A 23,875-nucleotide genomic window follows, 5' to 3' on the forward strand; every position below is an offset into this window, starting at 1 on the left:
CCTGTTGGTCATCACACTGGGCGTGCTCCTGGCATGGAGGGGGTGGGTGGGGTAGGGATGCTGCTCAGCTCTCCCAGTGCCCGGCACCCCGCACCCCCACCCCCGCCTACAGAGAATGAACCAGTCCTGAATGTCTGTGGGCCCGACGGGGAGAGACCCTGGTATAGATGACAGTGTCCAATCAGATAACTTGCAAAGACCAGCATGCCACATTCTATTAGTTGTCTTTCTTTCTTTGGCCCACAGCTTCCCTTTTACTTTCCAGAATTCTCCATCCATAAAACCTTTGCCCTCTTCCGGGCCCAGGTACTGGCTTACCCTCGCAGGCCTCTGAGTGAACGTGCTGCGTGGCCTGGCTCTGCCTGAGATGTCTCAGAGGCTTGCTCCACAGGACCCTGCGGTGGGATGGATCCGCTGTGGCTGCCAGGGTGGGGGTGGGGGAGACCGCTCAGCCACCTGTCTTCCCCCGCCCCCTGTTCCTGTCAGAAGAGCAAATTTCCCCTGTTGATTAGCATATCCTGTTTTTAGCGGCTTTCTCTTCTAGGTTTTATATAACCGTGTCATTATTAGGCGCTGTCACAGGGACTTAATGGTCCCTCACACTTTGAAGCGTTCCCTGGCATCAGCAGCTAATTGCCCGTCGTCACTCTTCTTTTCTCTCTTTCAGGAAACTTTCATTTTAGAATAGTTTGAGATCCCCAGGGAAATTGGGAAGGCAGTACAGAGTTCCCACGTAGCCCACACCCAGGTCCCCTGCAGTTGACATCTTACCTCAGGGTGGTACCTTTGTCACAGATAATACACCCATATCCATATGTCACTATTTTTTTTTATTTTTTAAAGATTTTATTTATTTATTCATGAGAGACACAGAGAGAGAAAGAGGGAGGCAGAGACATAGGCAGAGGGAGAAGCAGGCTCCATGTAGGGGGCCCAATGTGGGACTCGATCCCCGGACTCCAGGATCACGCCCTGGGGTAAAGGCAGACGCTCAACCACTGAGCCACCCAGGTGTCCCTCTGTATGTTATTAACCCAACTCCATACTTCAGATTTCTCTGCTTTCCCCCTAATACTCTTTTTCTGCCCCAGAACTTCATCCAGGACCCCACACCACATTCACTGGTCATGTCTCAGGCCCCATGGGGACTGTGGCAGTCTCTCAGACCTTTGTGTACATACACTGTGCCCTGCTCTGGGGGTGGGTCATGAAGGGTGTTGCTGGTGGCGATTGCACTCACCAGGTCTAGACATTTTGGGTGCCCTTTGCAGCCACGGCTCGCTAGCCAGTTGATAAAAGTGAGGTATTTACTTCCAAGTCGGGTGATGGATTTTTTTTCAAGGTGACAGGAAAGCAACAGCCCTCTTATTAATTTAAAAGTGGCACCTCTTCAGTTGTGAGTGTTCTGTGTCACAGAAGGGTCTGAGATAATTTTGCTGAGTGACAGGCTGGGGCAGTGTGGAGTTTTTCCATGTGACCCAGGCAGGGTCTAGTTTTGGGATGAGATTGGAACACTCTCCCTGCAGTGGTGCCTGGATATGAGCGTTTGTGGCTAAAATAGTGCCATGTTTTAAGAGACTGTCTTCTGGTCCAGGGGTCACAAGCTACAGTCTGTGGGCTGAATGCGGGCCTCCTGCCTTTGTAAATAAAGTTTTATTGGCAGATGGCCGCACCTGTTTGTCTACTACCATCAGGTCTGTAGTAGTAGTGACGACAGAGACCACCTGACTCACAAAGCCAAAAGTATTTACCATGTGGCCCTTCGCCGGAACATGTTGCTGGGCCCTGGTCTTGTCAACAAAGCCGGAAGCACAGGCTCTGAGTAATGAAGTTGTGGTGTATGACTTACTGTATGACACATAGTATATGACACAGAAGCTCTGATGATAAAGCAGTCGTGCCCCATTAACAATGTCAGGCACCAATGGAAACATCTTATAGATGCTCAGTTATTTATTTTCTTTAAGGATTTTATTTATTTGTTTGAGAGAGAGAGGGAGTGAGCACAAGCACAGGGGAGGGGAAGAGGGGGACAGAGAAGCAGACTCCCTGCTGAGCAGAGCTTGCCGCTCCATCCCCAGACCCCGGGATCATGACCTGAGCGGAAGGCAGATGCTTCACCAACTGAGCCACCCAGGCACCCCCAGATGTTCAGCTGTTTAGTGTGGAGAGCACTCGTGGGATAGATGCTCCCATCGTCTCTGTGTTACAGATTTGGAAACTGAGGCACAGGGGAGTCCGTGAGCTGGGAAGTTAGGACAGTGCGCCACAGCGTTGCCCCTGGGATGTAAGAATTTGTGTCCCTACCCACCCCCTTCCAATGGACTCTTTGTCACCATTTTAATTCTGAGTGGAGAAAGAAATGTTTCTACATTTTCTTTTCTCTTTTCTTTTCTTTTCTTTCTTTCTTTCTTTCTTTCTTTCTTTCTTTCTTTCTTTCTTTCTTTCTTTCTTTCTTTCTTTCTTTCTTCTCTCTCTCTCTCTCTCTCTCTCTCTCTCATCAGAGATTGGTTCTCTCCCAAATCAGTTGCCTGTCCATCCATATATTACAATTCCAGGTGGTGGGGATTTGATGACCTCTCACAGGGGAGCAGTCCTGCCCCCTGGGACATGGCCCCTGGGGGCATCTATGGCCCTCACAATGGGGGCCGGGGGCTCCTGGCATCGAGAGGGTAGGGGCCGGTGATGCCACCGACCCATCTGCACCCCGGACACCTCCATGGAGAATGACCCAGTGTGTCAGCAGTGCCATATTTGGGGGGGCAGGCGAAAACCCTGTGTTAATTATTTGGAAAAAGATTGAACCAGATCCCTTGCCCACATGCGAAATCAGAGTAAACCCCAATGGTCCGGGTGTGACCCAGGCGGCCTTCCAACCTGGGTTATATGGGGGGGATGTTGGGAGGGCCTCTGAGTCACCCTGGACTCAAGGTCATAGGGCAGCAGCACCCCTGCTGCCTTCCTGTGCTCGGCTCCCAGAGACTTTTAACCCTGGGGTCAAGCAAACCGTGCCCACGAGTCCTGTCCAATCAGGGGTGTGATGGCACCTGCCCTGGGTCAGTCCAGGCAGAGCCACGTCACCACTGCTCCGGGCGCCTCCCCACCAGCCCCGGCCCCCAGCCTTCTCCTCCCCCTTCATTTGCAATCAGAGCCTCGTCAGGGTGACATATTTAGATGGTTGCTGTGGTGACGGGGGAAGGCTGGGGTGATCGCTGCAGTGCATGAAGGACAGCGCTGCATTGCTATATCGAGCCTCCCTCCAAGCAGGCAAGCGTTCCTGCCACACACCAGGGGGCGTCAGCGTGGGAAGTTGAGGGGGCTCAGACGCCCACTCCCCCATCCCACCCTCAGTTCCCAGGGTCACGAACTGCAGCCCGGGAGGGGGAGACATGCCGGGTCAGTGCAGCCCATCTCAGCTGGGGGCAGTCTTGCCCCTTGGGTGGTGAGGGATGCCTGGGGATATTGGGCTCCTTACGACTGGGGTAAGACTGGGGTGCTCTTGGCATAGAGTAAGCAGGGTGGTGGGCTGCTACTTGACACCCCACGGTGCCCCCAGACGTCCCACAGAGAGTCAGTGGTGCCAGGGAAGGAGAGACCCTGCTTTAGAGGACAGGAGATAAAGGCAGTGGCTTTTTTCAGTTTCAGAAACTAGATGCTGGCATTTATGTAGCGATAATTTGTGAAATCCCAAAGATTTCATGTTCTCACCTCTGTTGTTGGGCTGCTCTCCCCTTATTGAGTTTCTTGTATCCCACTGGGCTCTTGTGTCTCCCCAGATTATCAAGTCGATAGATGTTGGGAAAACAAGAAAATGAAAAATCCAGTGCTGTTCAGTGCTTACCATTAGAAACCTGTGATGATTGAGTAAATACCTAGGTGAAGATGTCAGGTGAGTCAGTGCTGATGGCAGGTGTATCAACTCCCCGCTGATCCAGGTCACCCAGGGTTAGGGCCCCGTCGGTGTCAGGGCCCAGTCAGGATTATTGCCTCTGGTATCTGAGTCCCTGCTATCAGACCCTATTGGTCTCAGGGCCCCACGGGGTCACGGGCAGTGAAGGGGCAGGCTGCTGCTCAGTGCCATCTTGCAGAAATCAGCTCATGATCAGCCACAATATGCTTTCCATTGACCAAATGGGATTTGGGAGTAATCCGAGGGAGGAGGTTTGGGACTGATTGTATTAAGGGCTCTGATCTGCTCATGGGGCTGCCGTGGTCTGTGGCCTGGGGGATGGCTTTCGTATAGGTTAATCCAGGCCTGAGCGCTCAGGAGAGTCTGATCCTCACCCAACTATATGGTTACAAGCCTCGAAAGAGCTTTGGGGGAAGAAGTAGGAAATGCATTTGGCCAGGACTAACCCAGCTTCTCTCGGGTCTGGTTCGCAGCAGCTTGTTGAAGGAGTCACTGGTGAAATGTGAGCACTTAGCCATCATCTGGTCCAAGATGGGCTCCCATTCCCCTCCCCACTCCCCCTTCCCTTCCTCCCTCCCCTGCCCGCCCTCGCTATGCCCTTCCTCCTTTCTAAAATCAGAATTCTAATTTGTCTCTTCAAGACCCTCTCTTATTAGACAGCTTTTTAAAGTAGCATTAGGTTTATGGGAAAACTGAGCAGGAAATAGAGTTCCCACATCTCCCGTCGCCACCCTGTTTCCCCCGTGTCACCATCTGGCTCTAGTGGGGCACCGTTGTGATCATTGAGCCAGTATTGATATATGACCATTAACCAAAGTCCTTTCAGGTCAGTCTTTGCCCCACCCCTCTCCTAGCCCGGTGGTTGATAACAGAGTTCTACTCGAAAAGGGATTTACCCCCCAAAAGGGGACAGGGCACTCAGAGGCAGCAGCGGCTCATGAGCCAGTGTGTCCAGGTGGGCACAGAACTTCAGATAGAAGCATAGAAGCTTCAGGAAGCTTGTCCCCCTACCCTGCCAGGGACTCTGGGCCAGGTCTGGGGACGTCTGTGGTTGTCACCACTGGGGCTGTCCTGGCATCCAATGGGTGGGCGATGCTGCTCAATGCCCCCTGCCCCAGATGCCCGCCCACACAGAGAATGACCAGCTCCTATATCAGCAATGATGGGAGAGTGGGGGACCCTGAATTCTAGAGGGAGGGACAGTAGCGTTTGCACACAGCAGGGTTGTGTCATCCCTCTGGAAAAGTTCTGGAGGCTCTGATGGAGTGAAGTGGGTTGTGACTTGCCTTCCTCTCGGACGAGACACCCTGTGTCAGTGGGGGCTGGCCCCTCGGTTCCTTGATGGAGAGTTACTGACGACAGGCTCCAACGGCTGCCCTTGGTTGCTGATCTGTGTGTTTCGTCCTCCCTTCTCACATTGACAAACGATGTAGCTGAGAGCAGAGTCCTGTGTGCCAGGGCTTGCTCCCGGCCATACCTGTACTCCCCAAGCCCCTGTGCCCATCCTGCATGTGGTGGGGTTCTGGCCCTTCCCATCTCACAAGCCAGTGTCACCCAGCTCTGGGGAGCGTCCTGGTGTCCCTGGCCCTGCAGACCTTCCCTGAGCACTGACTGGGTCGGAGCGTGGGGTGTGGTGAAGTGCAGTGGCCTGCAGAACCAACGCGGCTCTGGCGCTGCGGGGTCTTGCCTCTTCCTGGAGGCTCGACTGAATCACCACCCGATGCTGGTGGTTCTGGGGGCACAGGGTCTCTCCAGGGGCTGAGGACCATGTCCTGGCATTAGTGTGGTGGCTCTACAGCCTTGCGGATATCCTGACAGCCACTGCATCGGACACTTGAATGGATGAATGTTATGGTAGGAGAATTCTATCTCAACTTAAAGGAAAGGGAAAGAGAAAGGAAGCACGTAGACAGGATGAGGGTCCCAGGTCATCAGAAGTCCTGCCCAGGACAGATGTTGGCAGTAATCCTTCCAACGAGGGCACCCCAATGGCCACTGTCATTGCTGGCTTCAAGTTCGTCCTAATTATTGAACAAGGGATTCTGGTTTCACTTGGCTACCGGCTCACAAATCCTGGAGCAGGTCCTGCTGCCGGGTCCCACCTCCTCATCCCACTGCTGGCCCTTCAGGAGGGCTTGTGGTTTCCCTCTGATGGGGAAAGTGTAAGCCCAGCATCTTTGCATGGGTGAAGGTCACAGGGACAGCCAGGCGCCAGCTGGTGCAGCTCACAGCCTGTGGACTCACGGGTCCCGGGACAGAGCTGCAGGGCATGTTGCTCAAGCTGGTCTGGGCCGAGCACAGCCACAATGGGGGTGTCTGTGGTGGTCACCTCAGTGCCCAAGTTCAAGTGCCAGGGCTGCTGTTACAGAGCTGGGGAGGGGGGGGTGATTTACACACGTGAAGGTGGGGAGTGAGAAACTGTCTTGAAAAGGATCCATGACACCATGTTCATAGCGGCACGGTTCACAGCAGCCAGGAGGTGGGGACACCCAAGTGTCCCATCAGTAGTGAAGGGATTCACACAGTGTGCCTATCCACACACCCAGGCACGTCCCTCGGCTGTGAACACGCTGCCCCAGGGACAGCCCCTGAGCCCACGACGCTCAGGGAGGGAAACAGACACAGGAGGCCCCATGGTGTGTGAGTCCATGTGTGTGACACGTTCAAGACGGGCTCCTCCATGGACAGGGAGGGGACTCATGGGGGCCAGGGCCTGGGTGGGGATGAGTGATGGCTGATGGGGACGGGGTTTCCTTTAGGGATGATGAGTAAGTCCTAAAGTTGGTAGTGGTGATAGTTGCACGACTCTGAGAATACTAGAAGCACATTATTGTGCACTCTGTGGCACAAGAACCCAATCTCAGTGGGACAGCCATAGAAGACGATACTGGTTATCAGTCACTGTACAGGTTTTGACAGCATCCTAGTTGTGTAAGGAGCTACCAGGGGTGCAGCTGGGTACAGAGGGCCCGGAACTCCTCTGACTGGTTAGTTTTGCAACTTCTTGTGAGTCTTTAATTGATTCAGAAATAAAAACTTGAAGGATTGTGTGCATAGGTGACCCCTGCAGGTCTCAGCCTCCAGGGTCAGGGGCATATTGCTCTGGCCATTCCTCCATCATCCCTGCTGGTTGGCCTGGCCTTTCAGGGCGCCCTCTGGCCTCTATCTAGCAGCAGCCGTCCTCCCACTAGGTAGGTCCCAGCAGCTCCCCGGGCCTGTCTGGGCATTTCTGGGGCTGTGGCGCCACCTGCAGGTGACAGTGGGGGAATTTCAGTTCTCCATTCCGGCCCCTGGGTGACAATGAAATGGCCCGAACTCCCAGAAAGGGAACCAACATTGAAATCTTTGAGGGTTTGTTTGTTTGGGTTTTTTTTAAAGATTTATTTATTTGAGAGAGAGCGAGAGCGAGAGCAAGAGCATGGGGAGGAGCAGAGGGAGAGAGAATCCCAAGCAGACTCCTCACCAAGCATGGAGCCTGACATGGGGCTCGATTCCATGACCCCAGAGATCATGACCTGATCTGAAACCAAGAACTGGATGCCTAGCCACCCAGGTGCCCTAGAATTGAGTTATTTTTAAATAACTTTTTAATTTTAAAATAATTGTAAGTTTTCAGGAGTTTCAAAGAATTCATATCTGCCCATCACCCAGTCTCCCTCATTTGGCTGCTCCTTCCGGACCCACGGTGCCTTTGTGGCAATCATGCACTTCATGAACCCAGCCCTGCTCTGTTCAGATTTCACCAGTTTGCCCCTAATGTCCTTGTCCTGCCCCGAGACTGCATCCAGGATGCCACATTGCATTTGGTCCTCACATCTCCTTAGGCAGACCCTGGTGAGTTGGTGGGTGCCCTGGGGCAGGGGCTTGACTCGGTTTCCACCTCAACCTCACGGGAGACCGCAAGGGTCAAGTGATGCAGGCAAACATCGTGACAAAGCACAAAAGATCACATAACCATCCAATCCTTTCATCCGTTTAGTTTGGGAGCCTTTGGAAAATTTACCAGGGATGACCTTGCAAACTTCTAAGAGATCTTTCTGGCAAATTGCTTTCCTAAGTCCCACCTCTGTGCTGGGAGGCCTGTGTGTGCACCGTCCCCGAGTCTGGCTGGATAGCCAAGGGCAGGACCCCGCGGGGTGGTCTTTATAGCAGTCTGACTGTGAGCTCCAGACTCTTCTTCACAGCTGCCACTGATGGACACACATTCCTGACCAAATGATGCTCCACTGAATGGTTCTGTTTTTCTTCCAGGGAGTGGACGTGTGGTTCCTGACCCTTGGCACCAAAGACAGCTAGGCCTCGTGCACAGGTCAGTGTCATGATGTTTTCTCACTGTTGACGTAAACGTGGGCCGGCCTGGCGTGGAGGGGCAGGGCCCTCTGGTATGTGCAGGGTGGCCCATCTGGAGCCACTGCCAGGAGCAGAGCCGAGTCACTGGACATGACAGATTTCAAACCTGGCGCCTGTCCTGGCGACTGGGGGGCACTGTGCAGCCAGGAGGACTCTGAGGCTCACATCCTGCCCTCTTAACTCCATCTGTCTGTCCATCGGTATCATTCATCGGTGTCATCGGTGGCCTTTAGCATGTGGGGCAGGGGAGGTGTGAAGGTGAGTGGGGATGGGGTGGGGGTGCAGCGGCCTGTGGTGGCCCCCAGTCTCCCCTTCCACCCTCCTGGGAAGGGCTCTGCTGCTCTTGTGTGTTTTTCTAATGAAAATTCTGATGGAACTTTGATTAGGGTTGTGTTTCATTTGTTAGTAAATTTTAGGGATATTGGATGTCTTTATAATATTGGATATTCCTAAACTGGGTGTGCGTGTGTGTTTAAGCAAAAAAAAATGATAGAAAAGGAGGTAGACCCCTAAGATGCACATCCTGTGGGTCCGTCTCCATGAAGTTTCTAGAAAGGCCAGTCTGCAGGGATGGGAAGGTACTTGGTGGCCACCAGGACTGGGGTGGGAATGGAGACTCGCCGTGGGTGTGCATGGGGGGCAGTTGGGCGAGCTGGTGGCCTCACCAGACTCCTCGCCTTGTGTGCTCCTAACTTGCGAGTTCTATGGCCTGTGACGTGCACCTCAGTAAGACTGCAGGGGACATGGTTTGGAGAGGACATAGGCCAGGAGCTGGAGCCCTCAGCCAAGCAGGACGTGTGGGTGCCCAGTGGGTCCACAGGGATGATCTGTGTGGCGTCCGTGTCGCAGACTTGCCAGCCCGTGGGGTATTTGGGGACCGCCAGCAGTCGGCCAGGTGGAGGTGGACTGACGTCCTGTAGAAAGGGCAGTGCAGGCAAAGGAGTAGCAAGGCCCTAAAGCTCTCGCCCAGTGACGGCGTGCCCGCCAGGGGATGGTGTGCTGGTGTCTTGGTGAGCGTTTTCCTGTCTCCCTGTGAGTTCCGTCCACACACACGATTCTGGATAAATAGGATTTACTCTTTAACATGCTCCCTGTCAGTAAACCTGCGTTTCCCTCATCTCTCTTGACGTCGCCTTAGCATTTCCTATTGTAGGCAAATGGTTATTCAGTGCTTTTAAAATAATTTTACAGCTGATTTAATTGATCCATGGGTTGGCTTCTGGGGGTGTTTATTTTTCTGTTTCTTTTCTCTCTCTCTCACTCTCTCTCTCCCCCCTCTTTTATATTCTGGGACGAACGTCTTTGTGCAGACCTTATGCGTCCCTGTTTGGTTGTTGTCTGGGGTGGATTCCCATATGTAGGTGTGCTGTGCGTGTGAGGGAGAGAGAGAATCCGGGTGTCCCGGCTTCCCCTTCTGACAGCTGCTGCCCGCCACCCCTCACCCCCGCCCCGGCCCCTGCCGAGTGCCTGTCTCCAAAGCCATCTGCCCACCCGTCTGAGCAGCCAGGCCAGTTGCAGTGCTGCGGGGTCGGATGGTTGGGGTTTCCACATGTCCCCCCACCTCCCCCGCCCCGGTGTACCTTCTGTAAGCAGCGGGCTATGTTTCTAACCTTCCTCGTGAGGCTCTCTCTCCATCGACGTGCTTGAGCTCTTTATACACTGTGTTTGAACTTTGTCTTTCTCTGAGTGGCCGCTGTCTGGCGTCCGTCCCGTGCGCTGTGAATATTGCTCTGAGAGGGCCCTTACACTGTACTCACCAAGGGTTTTCTCACAGATTGAGGACACTGGCGCTCGCCTGCGTGTTTTGTTTGGCACTATCCCAAATTTCAAGATGCTAGAAAGCAATTCACCTACATTGTGTTTCAATTGCATCTTTTATACTTATGTCTTTGATGCAGGCTCACTGATGGGTCTGACCCCCACAGCGGGCCAGGACATGCGGGGCTGCGTGGTGTGGGGAAGGCACTGCTGGAGGGGCTTGGAGTGACTCGGTGAGCTGGCACGCCGTGAGCAGAACTGGCAGGTGCTGTCCTGTAGGAGCTCCTCAGAGGGGGAATGCCAGGCTTTCCCTGGTTATGTTTTAACTAAATAGTCCCTCACCGAGCACATCCTGTTTGTCGGGGGCTGTGTGAGGTGTCTGTAGGCGCCCAAACATCCCAGAGCCCGGCCAGGGTTTACCATCTCCGAGCAGCCCCGCGGCGCTGAGCGAAGGCTACCACCACCTGCCCTCGTGGCAGAACCAGCACTCCAGCGGGAGATGAGCCAGAGTTTGGGGTGCTTGCCCCTGGGGTGTGGGGCTGAGGGTCCGAGCCAGAGTGCTGCAGTTCCCTCTGGTGGCCACGAGGGGGCAGAGAAGGCCCATGAGGGTCTCCCCAGGACCTGCCCCTGAGCTGGGCGTGGGTGGAGGGGCAGGTGGGCGCCCCCGGTATTAACACGGCCTCTCTTGGAGCGCCTGACTACTCTGTTCCCTTCCCCTGGGCATTTCAGCACTGAGAGTCCTGTGGTCACCCTGTCCCAGGCCCCCACCTGACTTGCAGATTTGGAGCTTCCCCTGGTTGGGACAGGCATCTGCCAGCTGGCCCCTTCCACTCGGTGTAGGAGGGATCTAGGAAGCACTGGCTCTGCGACCTTGGGGGCTCAGGGCACCTGTACCCCAAAACCCACCCTGGACCCAGGCACGGCCCAGTGGCCAGAGCAGAGACGATGACACAGGACAGGGTGGGCAGCCTGGCTGCTGTACCCCCCCAGCGTGAAGACTGAATCTTGCTTCTGGAGGAGCAGCCAGTGGCTCCAGCCCCACACGGGTCTTCCTTTGGGACTCACCTACATGATAGCAGCCCACAGAAGCCCCCTGGGGCCGCGTGGGCGTGGAATCTGGTGGGTGTTGCCCTGAGCACCTGTGGTCTTGGGCGCTTACTGCCTGGGAACAGGGTGGCCCTCCCAGATTTCGTCCCTTCCCTCAGCAGGGGTTTCTGAGTGTAAACCTGGGCCGGGCTCTGGGGAAATGGCAGTGACCAGAACAGGTAAAAACCCTTGGCTCTCTAGGAGCCGACATCCCTGAAAGAACTGGAGGCCCACTGGGGGTCCCCCCCCCCAGCACTGCTGACACCAAGTGGGTCACTTCCTGGGGCACATCCTGGGCACAGGGAGCATTATGGGGGGCAGCATCCCTGGCGCCACCCACTCGATGCCAGGAGCTCCTCCCTCCACAGTGGAAATGACCACACGTGTCCCCAGACATGGCCTGGGGTCCCCTGGTGGTAGGACAAGGGCCCTGTCTTAATGGCTTCTCTCACACTGTGTCTTTTTTTTTTTTTAATTTTTATTTATTTATGATAGTCACACAGAATGAGAGAGAGAGGCAGAGACATAGGCAGAGGGAGAAGCAGGCTCCATGCACCGGGAGCCCGATGTGGGACTCTATCCCGGGTCTCCAGGATCGCGCCCTGGGCCAAAGGCAGGCGCTAAACCGCTGCGCCACCCAGGGATCCCTCGCACTGTGTCTTTATGGGGTTCCTGGCTACTGGGTGCGTCTTCTCACTGCCCTGGAGTCTGAGGGTGGGGACCACAGCCAGCTGGTGCATGCCTCCTGGAGTGGCAAGTCAGCGTTCCTTCACCATGGCAGCTGCCAGGGACAGCTCAGACCCCCTGTCCCCTGAGGGCACTAGACTTTCACCTTGGGAGTCACCTGGGCATGGGTGGTCTGGGCCATGGTGGCACTAGCTTTCCTTTGGATGAGACGTCGTCTTTGAGCTGAATCTGGTGTCTAGAGCTGCAATTTCCAGCATGGGAGAAACTACTGGCAGCTACTGAGCACCTGAAGTGGGCCCTCAGTGGAGATGATATTTTGCATATATTAGGTTAAATCTGTGATTCTTATGAGGGCAATCTTGCCCCAGGGGGCACTGGGTGGTATCCAGAGACCCCTGTGGTTGTCATACTGGGGATGCAGCATCTAGTGGGTGCAGCTCAGCCCCCGGGGCACCCCTGCACAGTGGCCCGCCCAACGTCCACAGTGCTCGGGGGAGGGGGAGGACACCGCAGACAAGGACAGGCATTTATTTCCAGCTTCTTGCTCACAGCAGAGAGTACAAAAGAACTCCGCGACCTTCAAACAGCAGAGTGTATTTTTCTGATTGCTCCTTGTTCCCCTGGGAGCTTTTGAACGTTCCTGCCGAGAGCACCGCCATAGCCTTTTATCTCCAGAGTGGCCCTTGTGTCGAGCAAACTCCAGCCTGCAAGTCGGAGCGCGCTGCCTTCCCCCTGGTTGGCTACCCGCTTCGGGTCTGTCCCAGGCGTGTCGAAATGCACGTTACTATCAGTTTTTTCTGTGGACAAGTTGTTCTCCTGCAAGAACTGCCAAGATACACAATCAAAACCTTAAAATGTTCTCCTCACGAAAGGTCAGGGGCTGCTGCCTCCTTCCCAACAGAAAACATATACAAAACATACATAATTAAGGGGTGCCATGCTGAAGGGGGTCAAGGGGGCCCCTGCTGCAGCCCACGGTGCCCGAAACCTTCTCCCTGCAGCCCGCAGGCGCTGATCCGGCTGATGAGGACACACATGGTGCTTCCCGAGGCTCATGCATGAGTCTGGCCCTCCCTCCACTGCAGGCTCTCACCTGGGGCTCTTCTCCCCCAGGGGCCACAGGGCTGCCTCTTGGGAGGTCTGTGGCCATCACGACCGGGGAGCCCCTGGCATTGAGTGGGTGGGGCCAGGGATGCTGCGCAGCCCTCCAGAGCACCCAGGACGCCCCCAGAGAGTGACCTGCCCAGGTGTCTACCGTGGTGAGGGGAGAAATCTCTGCTGCACAGCACTCTCACCTCCTGAGGGAGTCAAGATCACACTTTCTTGCCCATGTGTACCACTGCCTGGTTTCCACCCAAGCTGTCTCCCCGACACTTCTATGCTACCCGACCCTGAGTTTACCAATTTGACAGTCAAGACCTACATGGGAGACTGCTGGAGCAGGGCCCCCATCAGTGGGCCTGCCAGAACTGGAGCAGCCCCGTGGCCACACAGGGGCGGAGACCACGCCTCCTAGGGCACAGGCACGTTGCTGGGCAACAGCTCACACAGTCAGCCTCCCTCTGGGCAGGGCAGGGCTCACATGCTGCCAGCAGAGGGTCATCAAACTGCAGCCTCTTTTGACACAAAACACCCACGGGGTGACAGTCACATGTGACAGGAAGGTGGGGGCGGGGGAAACGGGAGACCTGTGGTGGGCAGCGGGGTCCTGGCATCTTCCTGGGGCCTGTTCTCAGCCTGGTTCCCTTGGAGCTGGTGGGTTAGTGGTCCCTGATTTCTTTCTCTCCTACTTCACACTTTTAAGTCCACAAACGTGTATGTGCCTGGGCCCTGCGGGCTAAACTGTTTGTGCCTGCCTGCAGAAGCCCCGGGTGCAGCATGGGGGTGCAAACCGAGGGCTCAGGTGTGGCCAGGAGGGGGCCTGGTGCCCAGCGAGGGAGGCAGGGAGAGGGACCTGGGGCCCAAGGGCTGCTACGCCAACTGCAGCCTGGCAGAGGTCTGAGCAGGTGCCCCAAGGGCAGGCCCATGGGTCGTTGGGGGCTCACCTCTGATGCCCACAGACTGAATCACTGGTGGTCTCCCATTGTCACTGCCGACCCCTGTGTGAGGGACACTGGCAACGAGGTCTTTGGAGGAGCGATACTGTAACTTGGTCTTTGTGCACGACTCCTGGCTCACCACTCTCTGCTGTCCTGCTCCAGCTTTTGGAGCACCCTCTGTGTGTCACTGACCGTGAGAGTGGTTGGGAAACCCCAGGGTGCCCAGCGCTGCGTCACACAGAGCGTAGTAGACACAGCCAGCGTCACCGTGTATCAGCTCCTGGTTCCACAGGTCCACAGTGTGGACGGTATGGCTGTTGCTGTGCTCAGGGCCTCATGGGGCTCGGCCAGAGCTGACTTCTCACCGCAGCTCCGCAGAGACAACCGCCTCCAGCCTCACTCCCGCTGTTGGCAGGATTCAGTTTCTTTGTCTTGCTAGCAGCTGGCAAGAGACCACCCAAGCCTTAGAGGCCACTCTCAAGTCCTGTCCGAGCCACGTGACTCCTCCACTGGTCTCCGCACACTTCCAGCCTCTCCTGTCAGCAAGGTCCCTGACCCTTTGTAGGGCTTGTGTGATTAGGCCAGGCCCACCTAGGTGAATTCCCCTTTTAATGAATTCAAAGTCAACTGACTTGGAAGCTTAATTACATAATTCAAACCCCCTTCTTCCATACAAAATTGTCTAAGCAGGGGATGGTATCATATCACATTCCCAGGTCCAGTCCACACTCAGGGTTAGTCTACACAGTGTGTTCAGCACAGGGCAGGGATTCGGGGGCCCTTAGAATCTTACTGGCCACAGAGGGAAAGACAGGAACACAGTCACTCAAGACACAGCCAGCCTGAAGCCCCAGCTGGGGCTGCACCACAGGTGTCTTCGTCTTCTGGTCTGACTTCTGCCCCGTGTTTGCTGGGAGTGCTGCCAGGACACTGGGGGTCAGGACTGGGAGAGAGAGGAGGTGTTTGGAGAATGCATGGCATGTCTTGTCCCAGTTACACCTCAGTCTACTCATGGCTTCATCTAATTTTTTTTTTTAAGATTTTATTTATTTTTCATGAGAGACACAGAGAGAGGGAGAGACACAGGCAGAGGGAGAAGCAGGCTCCCTGCGGGGAACCTGATGTGAGACCCTGGGATCACGCCCTGAGCCGAAGGCAGATGCTCAACCACTGAGCCACCCAGGCATCCTTTCACCTAATTTTTTTTAACTTCTTTTTATTTTATTTTATTTTATTTTATTTTTGTTTTGAAGATTTTATTTATTTATTCATGACACACACACACACACACAGAGGCAGAGACACAGGCAGAGGGAGAAGTAGGCTCCCTGTGGGGAACCTGATGTGGGTCTCGATCCTGGGAATCCAGGATCATGCCCTGGGCTGAAGGCATCCCTACCTAATTTAAAACAAAACAAAACAAAACTTTATTTTGAAATACTTACAGATTCAGAGGGAGTTGCGAGCTCTCCCACAGCACGGCCCTGTGCCCCCCCTCCCATCCAGCTGCCACCAGCCGTGGCATGTCTTGTAACTATGGTACAGAACCAGGCAGTCGGACGAGGACTGTGTGTGCGTGGTTCCCTGCTGTTTGCCACATGCTTTGCCTCATTTAGGAGTGTGCAGGACTATCCCATGTCCATAAAGTGGACAGAGCTCTTCTCACTCGTGTGCACAACACCAGTGGGGCAGGCGGCGGGCAAACAGATGCAGGTGTGTCTGCCTTGATGGCACCATGTGCCACGCCTGTACTCGGCAGTGCCCTCCTCTTCCCCACAACTCTAGGGGCAGCCAGCCCTCTGGTAGTTCTTGCAGAAGGGAAGAGGTGTGAGTTGTGGGAGCCACCAGTGCCAGAAGGCTCAGGTTCAAGTCCAGGTGTATGTCCTATACACACCCGTACCTAGGCCACTCACCTGACCTTCCTGAGCATGGAAGCTGGGTCCACTGTCCCCTCTGCTGTCCTGGCTTCCGTGAAAGAGCCGAAAGTCATGGTGAGAGACTCCAGCTCCTACAGGGGAGAGACCCCGTCCTTATCGCCCTCGTCTGTCCTGCCCAACCCCTGGAGGCCCACTACAATATCCCCTTGTTTGAATGAAGCCTTCCTCCCCTTCCCCCCAAAGTTCTCAACTGTCTTCTCCATGCCTTGCAGAATCTGACACCTGAGAGGGGTTCCGGGTGTGGGTATTCCTCACCGCAGCATTTACAGTGGCCGTGGCATTTACAGTGGCCATGCGGGCCGCAGCTTCCAAGATGCTGCTCCAGGTGGGCACCCTCTGCTGTCCACACCCCATCTAATCCCTGCTCTTCGTGTGCGTGGAACCCCTGAATAGACCGGATGCCACTCTTTCGCTTAGGCTAATGGGAAATGGCAAAAGGGATTTTGCAGGTATAGGAAGACCCCATTTGGTTGACTTTGGCTTAAGAGAGACAGTGTCTAGGTGGGTCTGACCTAATCAGGCCAGCTCTTGAAGGAGACCAGGAGCATATCCAGAGGACTCAGGTCCATAGATAGATGGTGGACAGTCGGTGCCAGGGTCTGGAGGACAGAGAAGGGAGTTAGTGTCCAACAGTGCTTCGGGTTTGAAAGATGAAAAGGTTGTGAACATCCGTTGCACACAGACATGGATATTCTTAATGCTGATGAACGATACGTGTAAAAATGGGTGAGATAGGTGTTTGTTCTTTGCCAAAATAAAGAGACAGAGACAGAGAGAGCAGCAGCAGACATTCTATGGCCTTGAGGAAACCAAGTGGCCACATCGTGAATCCAGGAGTCAGTGAGGAAGTGGGGGCCTCCTAGCAGCTGTGCAAAAGCCGGTCCCCAGCCCCACCAGCTACTTGATTTCAGGCCGAGAGCCTCAGTTGAGGCCCCTTTGCGTCCCTGTCACTGATGAGGAAATGGTGGCAGAGGGGCTAACGACTTGCCCAGGGCCACATGGTAAGTGTTTTGGGACATTCACATCAGCTGCGTCCATGCCCTGGGCCAGGGATGCTTAGCCAGTGCTTAGCAAGTGAGTGAAAGCGAGAAGGTTCCGGCACAATCCTCACCTGACCTGCACTGAGAGGTGAGTCTGTGACCGGGCAGTGACACATCAGGGACAGAGCACAGAACCCAGGAGGAGTCACGATCACATGCAGCTTCCTTGGCCCCGTCATCGCTGGAGCTCATTAGCCTCCTGGAATGTGACATGCCGTTCCCTGGCTGCCTGACTCACGTTCCCACTCATCCAGACCCCTGCTCCTGTGGGAAGGGGGCGCCCACAGCCGGGCACCGTCAGCCCACGTGGGGCTCGCCAGGCCAGAGGCAGCTGGAGGGGGAGAAAGCAAGGTCTGGCAGCTCCAGGCGGATGTTCCTGGCACCAGGCTGCCAGCTGTGGGTGTCCTTGATGGGAGCGGGGGTCGCGGGGGTGAGGGACAGGCACATGGAGTACATGGCCAACATCCGGGATCCAGGCTGGGGTCACACCAGCTGGTCCCCCTGACAAACCATTAACTGGCCTTCTATGTCCTGGCCCTGTGGGGTAGATCCAGCTGGCCCCCTGGGTGCCGCAGACACTGCGCCGCATGTTGGGTACTGCAGGGTGGGGGTCAAGCCGCATCCCTGGCCCCACCCACTCAATACCAGCCCCTCCCCCTAGTCGTGATCACCCAGTGTCCCCTGGGGCAGGACTGTGCTGGATGAGACCCCAGTCGAACAAACTGATGGTGAGAGTGAGTGCAGGTGTTCAGGGAGGCCTTCCTGGAGGAAGTGATGTCTGAGTTGAGGTTAACAATGCCCTGGAGCTGCCTGGGTACAGGTGCACAGGAGTTGATGCTGGTGCCAGGAAGGGGTGTACACGCTGAGGATGAAGAAGCAAGGAGGCCGAGGGCAGAAGCCGTGCTTCATACCGTGGGTTCCAGGCCCATCCCTGGCACAATGAACTGACATTGTTTCCAGAGAAGGTGAGGGTGCCCAGTCACCCCCAGTGGTGGTGGGCAGAGGGCCCCTGGGCTTCAGGACTGGTTCCACAGTGCTGCAGGCCAGGCCGGCTGGGGGATAGGGATGGCCGTGGGCGCTGGAGCCAGGCCCCGGAAGCACAGCCCCTCCCAGCTCTGAGACCCTCAGCCAAGCTGGCCCCCACCCTCAGTTTCCCTCTGGTGAACTCCTGGGGTCGTTGCAAGGGGTCGATGAGGTAAGCAGCCCCCCGGCCTGGGCACAGCGAGGGCTCTGGATGAACAGGCAGCATGTCCCTTCGCCTGTGGTCATTGGGGGTCAGCCTCCCCAGGGCCCTTCCTCTTGGGCTCTGCCTCCTTCCTCCCCAAAGACCCCTGAGTTCACCCGGCTTGTCTGGTACCCATGGAAACGCTGGGGCTGAGGGAGGAGCCCCAGGCGCTCTGGCAGGTTGGTGGCAAGCCCCGGACCCCTGCTCCTGTCCCTGTGATGGAGGAGGAGAAAGAAGGGGCTGACCATGTGCACAGAATGTGCCCCTGGCCCAGAGCCTGCACCCTGGGAAAGTGGCAAACAGAGTCCATCCTCTGCAGGCCCAGCCTGCAGGCCTCAGGAAGGGCCACAGCTGTGCGGTAACTCAGTGTCTCCGCTCACCTTGTTTTTCTGTTCTCGAGGCAAAAACAGCCCGGTCCCTGCAGCGGATCTCTCCATGCCCAGTGAACACCTGGGACATGGCGGGGCGGGCCAGAGAGGCTGGCTTTCCTTGCCCACTGCCTGCACTCCCCTTCCTGGCTCCTACCAGGGATGGTTGGCAGAGCTGGTCTCTGCACACTTCCCAGAAGACCAGCATGCTCCACTGTGTCCTGGAGGGAGCCCAGCCGAGATGGTGGCTCCACGCCACGAGGGCCCCGTGGCCACCATGCTTATGCACAGGCCGTATTGCACCACACACGGCAAAACCAGGACAGAGGCGACCTCCGGAGCATCTGGAACACCTTCTCATTTTCTTTTTTTGGTGGGTAAAATACACCTAAAATTCACCACCTTAACCGTCTCTAAGTGCACGGCTCAGGGCACGAAGCACACGCACCCCACCCTGCACCCACCCCTACCACCGTCTCCAGAACCTTCCATCTCCCCACACAGAGGCTCCGTCCCCAGGAAGCACTGACCCCCCGCCCCCCGCCCCACCCTTGGCTCCCACCATCTCCTCTGTCTCTGTGGACGGGCCTCCTCTAGGGACCTCCTGGGAGTGGGGTCCTGCAGGAGGTGTCCTTCTGGGTCTGGGTCTCCTCTCTGAGCCTGGTGTCCTCGGGATCCGTCCACATGGGGGCAGCTGTCTGGGTCTCTTTCTTCCCGAGGCTGGATCGTATTCCAGGTGTGGATGGACCACATTATGTTCATTCATCCGTCAGTGGATGCTTGAGTTGTTTCTTCCTTTTTTGGGGGTTGTTGTGAATCAGTCATGCTGCTGTGAACACGAAGGTGGGAATACCTGTTTGAGTCCCTGCTTTCACTTCTTTTGGGGATAAGGTACCTTTTTGTTCTGGTTTGACACCTCACCCCAGCCTGTGGGCCACCTGTCTGCCCCCCAAGGCACAGGGGAGCCCAGTGTGAGCTGTAGAATCCAAGATATGCCTTCTCCCTCACCCACCCTCGCTTGGACCCACACACCTCTAGGAAAAAAATAGACTTTTTGCACAAATAGAGATGCCATGAGATCAAAGGTCCTAAGGTACGATTGGTAAAGTTGAGAATGACATCTCCCTCCCCCTGTGCTCTTAGCCTTCCTGCCTGGAACCAGCCCTTACGGGTATCTGGGTCTTTCCCTGGACATGCTCCACCTCCCAGGCGTCATCTCTGACTGTAAATTCTTTTAGGGGGAAGTTGTGCACCCCTCAGAAGCACAAAGATGAAGCCATTAAGAGGCGTGGTTCAATGGGAGGGATGGGGGTGCTGTTAGGTAGCCAGGCCTGTGATGGCCAGGCTCCAAGTAAGCTCATCTGCCAGGCACTGTGGAGCCTCAGAGGGCCTGGCCTGTACGTAATGGGTGTTTAAGAATGATGACGTACCCCCAGGTTGGGGACTGGATGTTTGTGTCCCCCAAATTTATGTGATAGCCCTGACCAATGGCCTGGTTTGGGAAGGGACCGGTGTGAAGTGAGGTCACGAGGGAGGGGGCCCCCATGGCAGGATTAGCGCCCTGGTAAGGTGAAGAAGAGAGATCAGAGCGCTCCCTCCAGGACACAGTGAGGAGGTGGCCGTCTGTGAAGATATGCACCCACACCAGGGACCGACTGACCCTGGGGGCCCCTGGATCTCAAACTCCTGAACCGGAGTAAGGTCTGTGGTTTAAGGCACCCTGTCGGTGAGTTCTGTGGTAGCAGCCAGAATGAACTAATATGACCCATCAATATAGTAAAAAAAAAAAAAAAGAAAGAAAGAAAGAAAGAAAAGAAAAGAAAGAAAGAAAGAAAAGAAAAGAAAAGAAAAGAAAAGAAAAGAAAAGAAAAGAAAAGAAAAGAAAAGAAAAAGAGAAAAAAGAAAAGAAGGCAATCTGCAAAAGGTACCACGTGGCAGTCACCTGAGGGCAGCAGGAGTGCTTTGAGGATGAGGATGGGTGGAGGTCCCCTTCATCAGACCAGTTTCTTGAACTGTAGGGTGGGTTGAGGGGAGACCAGAGAGACATGTGTCAGTGTCCTGTGGTCACTGTAACAAAAGACTGTGCACCAAGGGGTTGAGAACCACAGGATTTCTTTCTCCCACATTCTGGGGCCAGGAGCCTGAGGTGGAGGTGTAGTGGGGTCATGCTCCCTCCACAGGCTCCGGGGGTCGGTCCTTCCTGCCTCCTCCAGCACCTGAGAGTCCCAGCACCCTGCAGCCTTGGCCTCTCCCTGTGTGTCTCCTCCTCTGATGAGGACACCAGTGCCTGGGTCAGGGCCACACTAATCCTGTCTGGCCTCATTTTAACATAAGCAGTTACACCTGCAGAGACCCTCCCTCTCTTCATATACGGTCACTTGCAGAGCCTGCTGCAGCTGCTTCAGCAACACCCCCAGACCCCATAGTCAGGGCAGCGTCAATGACAAATCTGCTCTCAGGGACCTGGAAGCAGGAGGTCTGTGATCAGAATGTGTGCTGAGGTGGCTTCCTGGGTGTGCAGACCCTGTTGACCCCCATCCTCAGGGGGTCTGCCCTCTGTGTGTATCTGGGTGCCACCCTCCTCTTCCTACAAGGACATGGTCATGTGTGACTAGGGCCACCCTTGTGACCTCATTTACATTAATCACCTGCTTTAAGGCCCCAAGTCCAAGGACAGTCATGCTGGGGGTTAGAGCTTCAACAGAGGAGTCTGGGGGACACAGTTCAGTTCCTATCAGTCACCTTCTGAGGTTCTCATGTCCATGTGGGGACATGGGAGGTGGGGGGTGAACTCGGTCCTCCTTTAGGGAGGCTGTGCAGGAGGGAAGAGGGGGGACCTCCCCAGGAGGAGGCCCCGAGCACATCAGAGCAGCACAGATGGGCCTCTGTCTGCAAGTCTCTTAGCTGAGCTGTGGTCTGACCTTTGGGACCCTCTGCCAGGAGAGGAGCTTCACTCCCATCTTTCACCCTTCTTAAAAACAAGGGTGGAAACGGCCGGGAGAGGTTGCCCCAGGTCACAGGACAGCCTGAGCGCTGCCCGTAGTTCCACCCCACAGGTGGGTTCTGTGCCCCCCACCAGCTTCCTAGCCTGGGGTGCCAATGGCACGAAGGAAGCCCCCGGTCCCCTGAGGTGGCTGGCACCACGGGCCTGGGAGCCTACCGACAGCTGGGATGTCCCCTTGAAATCTCGTCTTTGGCTTTTATTTCTTTTAAAGATTTCTATTTTTTAAAAAGATTTTATTCATTTATGAGAGACAGAGAGAGAGAGAGAGAGAGAGAGAGGCAGAGACACAGGTAGAAGGAGAAACAGGCTCCACGCAGGGAGCCCGACGCGGGACTCGATCCCGGGTCTCCAGGATCAGGCCCTGGGCTGAAGGCAGTGCTAAACCGCTGAGCCACCTGGGCTGCCCAAGATTTCTATTTTTAAGCAATCTATACACCCAGCATGGGGTTTGAACTTACAACCCCGAGATCAAGCATTGCACACAACCCACCCAGCAAGCCAGGCGCCCCTTTTCTTTTGTTTTTAATGGCTTGAAAGTGTTGCATTCTTGCCTGAGATTCTTCTCATTTGTCTCGATGGGAAATGACTTGAACTTTTTCCCTTCTGTGTGTCATGTTGATCTTGCATCTGAGCAGCCCCTTGGGGTGGGCCCTGCTCCGGGGGGTTGGGGTAGGGGTGGGGGGGCCGTAACTATGTCTGTGGGACGGATCACAGGGCAGGGCACTGAGGGCGAGACCTGGTGTGTGCAGATGAAACAGGGCGGCGTCTGGGAACCTAAGTACAGGCCTGTTAGCTCTGTTTTCTTAATTCTACCGGTTAAAAAAAATGTTTTTATAACAGCTTTGTTGAGATATAGTCCACTTGCCATACAGTTCACCCTTTTAAAGTGTACGATTCAGTGGGTTTTAGTACTTTTGCATGGTTGTGCAACCATTGCATTATCTAATTCCAGAACATTCTATCACCCCAGAAAGCAACTCCATCCCCATCAGCTGTCACCCCTCCACCCCCCAACCCCCCTGAACCCCCTCCCTGTCCATGGATGAGCCCGTCCTGGACGTGTCACACACGTGGACTCACACCAGGGGAGCCTCCTGTGTCTGGTTCCCTCCCTGAGCATCGTGGGCTCAGGGTCCATCCCCGGGGTAGCCTGTGGGTGCCTCGCCCCTGTTCGCGGGTGAATGATGTTCCACAGCGGTGTTTCCTTGAACTTGTCACATGATGGGCTCTTGGATGGTATCCCAGCGCCCTACGCACTAGTAAGGTTTCAATCTGATTATGTACAAGCACCGGTGCACACTTGCTACAGTCTAGACCATGAGGCGCAAACTTTCTCTGGAAAGGCCTATACCTGGAGCACTTTAATGTTTGTGGGCCAGGCGGTTTGTGTCGTAACTACTCAGCATTGCCCTTATAACACAGAAGCCACCGGAGACAACACATGGGCACAGCGATGTGGTCGCATGCCAGTGAGACCTTGTGCGCAGAACCCCATGAGGGCCGTGGTCTCTGATGGGCTTCAGGACAGAGCTTCTCAACTCTCTGGTCCTCAGGATTCCAAAGAGAATGTTCTATTTATCGAAAGTCACCAGACTCAAAATTAAAGCTAAGAAGAGATTTAAATATTTATTAATTCACTCAGAAATAACAATAATAAATGCCAAGTGACTGTTTTTTAAACGAAAAGTAACCATGTTTTCAGAAGCAAGCAGCTTTGATGGGAAGGTGGCAAGGGAAACCCCAGAGACTGGGGCAGACAGGGAGACCAGGGAGCAGGAAAGCCACCCCCAGGATGGGGTCCTGGGGCAGGAAAGGGCATTCACAGGAAATCCAGGGGCATCCGCGTCAGGCATGGCCATGTTGCCTTTCCAGCTGTGACAAACATGCCCTGGAAGAGAAGATGCTCCTGTGAGGGGCACAGGGTGGAGGGTGGACAGAACTCTCTCAGCTGTCTTTGCAATTTTACTGTAAATCCCCGATTATTCCAAGTGAAAACCTCATTTAAAAACGTGGGACAGGCAGCCCCAATGGCCCAGCGGTTTAGCGCCGCCTTCAGCCCGGGGCGTGATCTGGAGACCCGGGATCGAGTCCCACGTCCGGCTCCCAGCATAGAGCCTGCTTCTCCCTCTGCCTGGGTCTCTGCCTCTCTGTGTCTCTCATGAATAAGTAAGTAAAATCTTTAAAAAAAAAAAAAGTGGGACAAAAACAAACAAATATGGGACAGAAGGAAGGCAAGTGTGGCTAAGAGCTGTGGCCACCGTCAGTGGAGGCTGGGGGGCATCCGCCCTGGGGCCACGCAAATCAGCAAGTCCTGACCCAGCACCAGTCCCCCGTCAGTCATGGTTGCTGGACCTGGATGGGTCCAGGAGGTTCTCTGAGGAAGGGACAGGGAGGAGTGTTCGGGGCAGAAGGGGGAATGAGCCGGGTCTTGCAGGGTGGGGATGGGCTTGAGCCTCATGGCCAGGTGCCCC

The 23,875-nt window shown here is 55.3% G+C and overlaps 1 protein-coding gene across 3 annotated transcripts in view; it reads left to right on the forward strand.

Annotated features, from left to right (window-relative positions):
- The window catches only part of GNG7 (G protein subunit gamma 7), a 125,902-nt gene that overhangs the window by 24,786 nt on the left and 77,241 nt on the right, over positions 1-23,875 (forward strand). For 2 of the 3 annotated variants that reach the window (XM_055344573.1, XM_055344571.1), the window contains exon 2: positions 8,162-8,219. The gene's annotated coding sequence lies outside the window, so the exon portion shown is untranslated. Of the gene's footprint in view, positions 1-3,794; positions 3,890-8,161; positions 8,220-23,875 lie in introns of those variants that run through there. The other variant, XM_055344572.1, reaches the window with a different exon arrangement.

The sequence above is a fragment of the Nyctereutes procyonoides genome, unplaced genomic scaffold, assembly GCF_905146905.1.
Source record: "Nyctereutes procyonoides isolate TBG_1078 unplaced genomic scaffold, NYPRO_anot_genome, whole genome shotgun sequence".
NCBI lineage: Eukaryota > Metazoa > Chordata > Mammalia > Carnivora > Canidae > Nyctereutes > Nyctereutes procyonoides.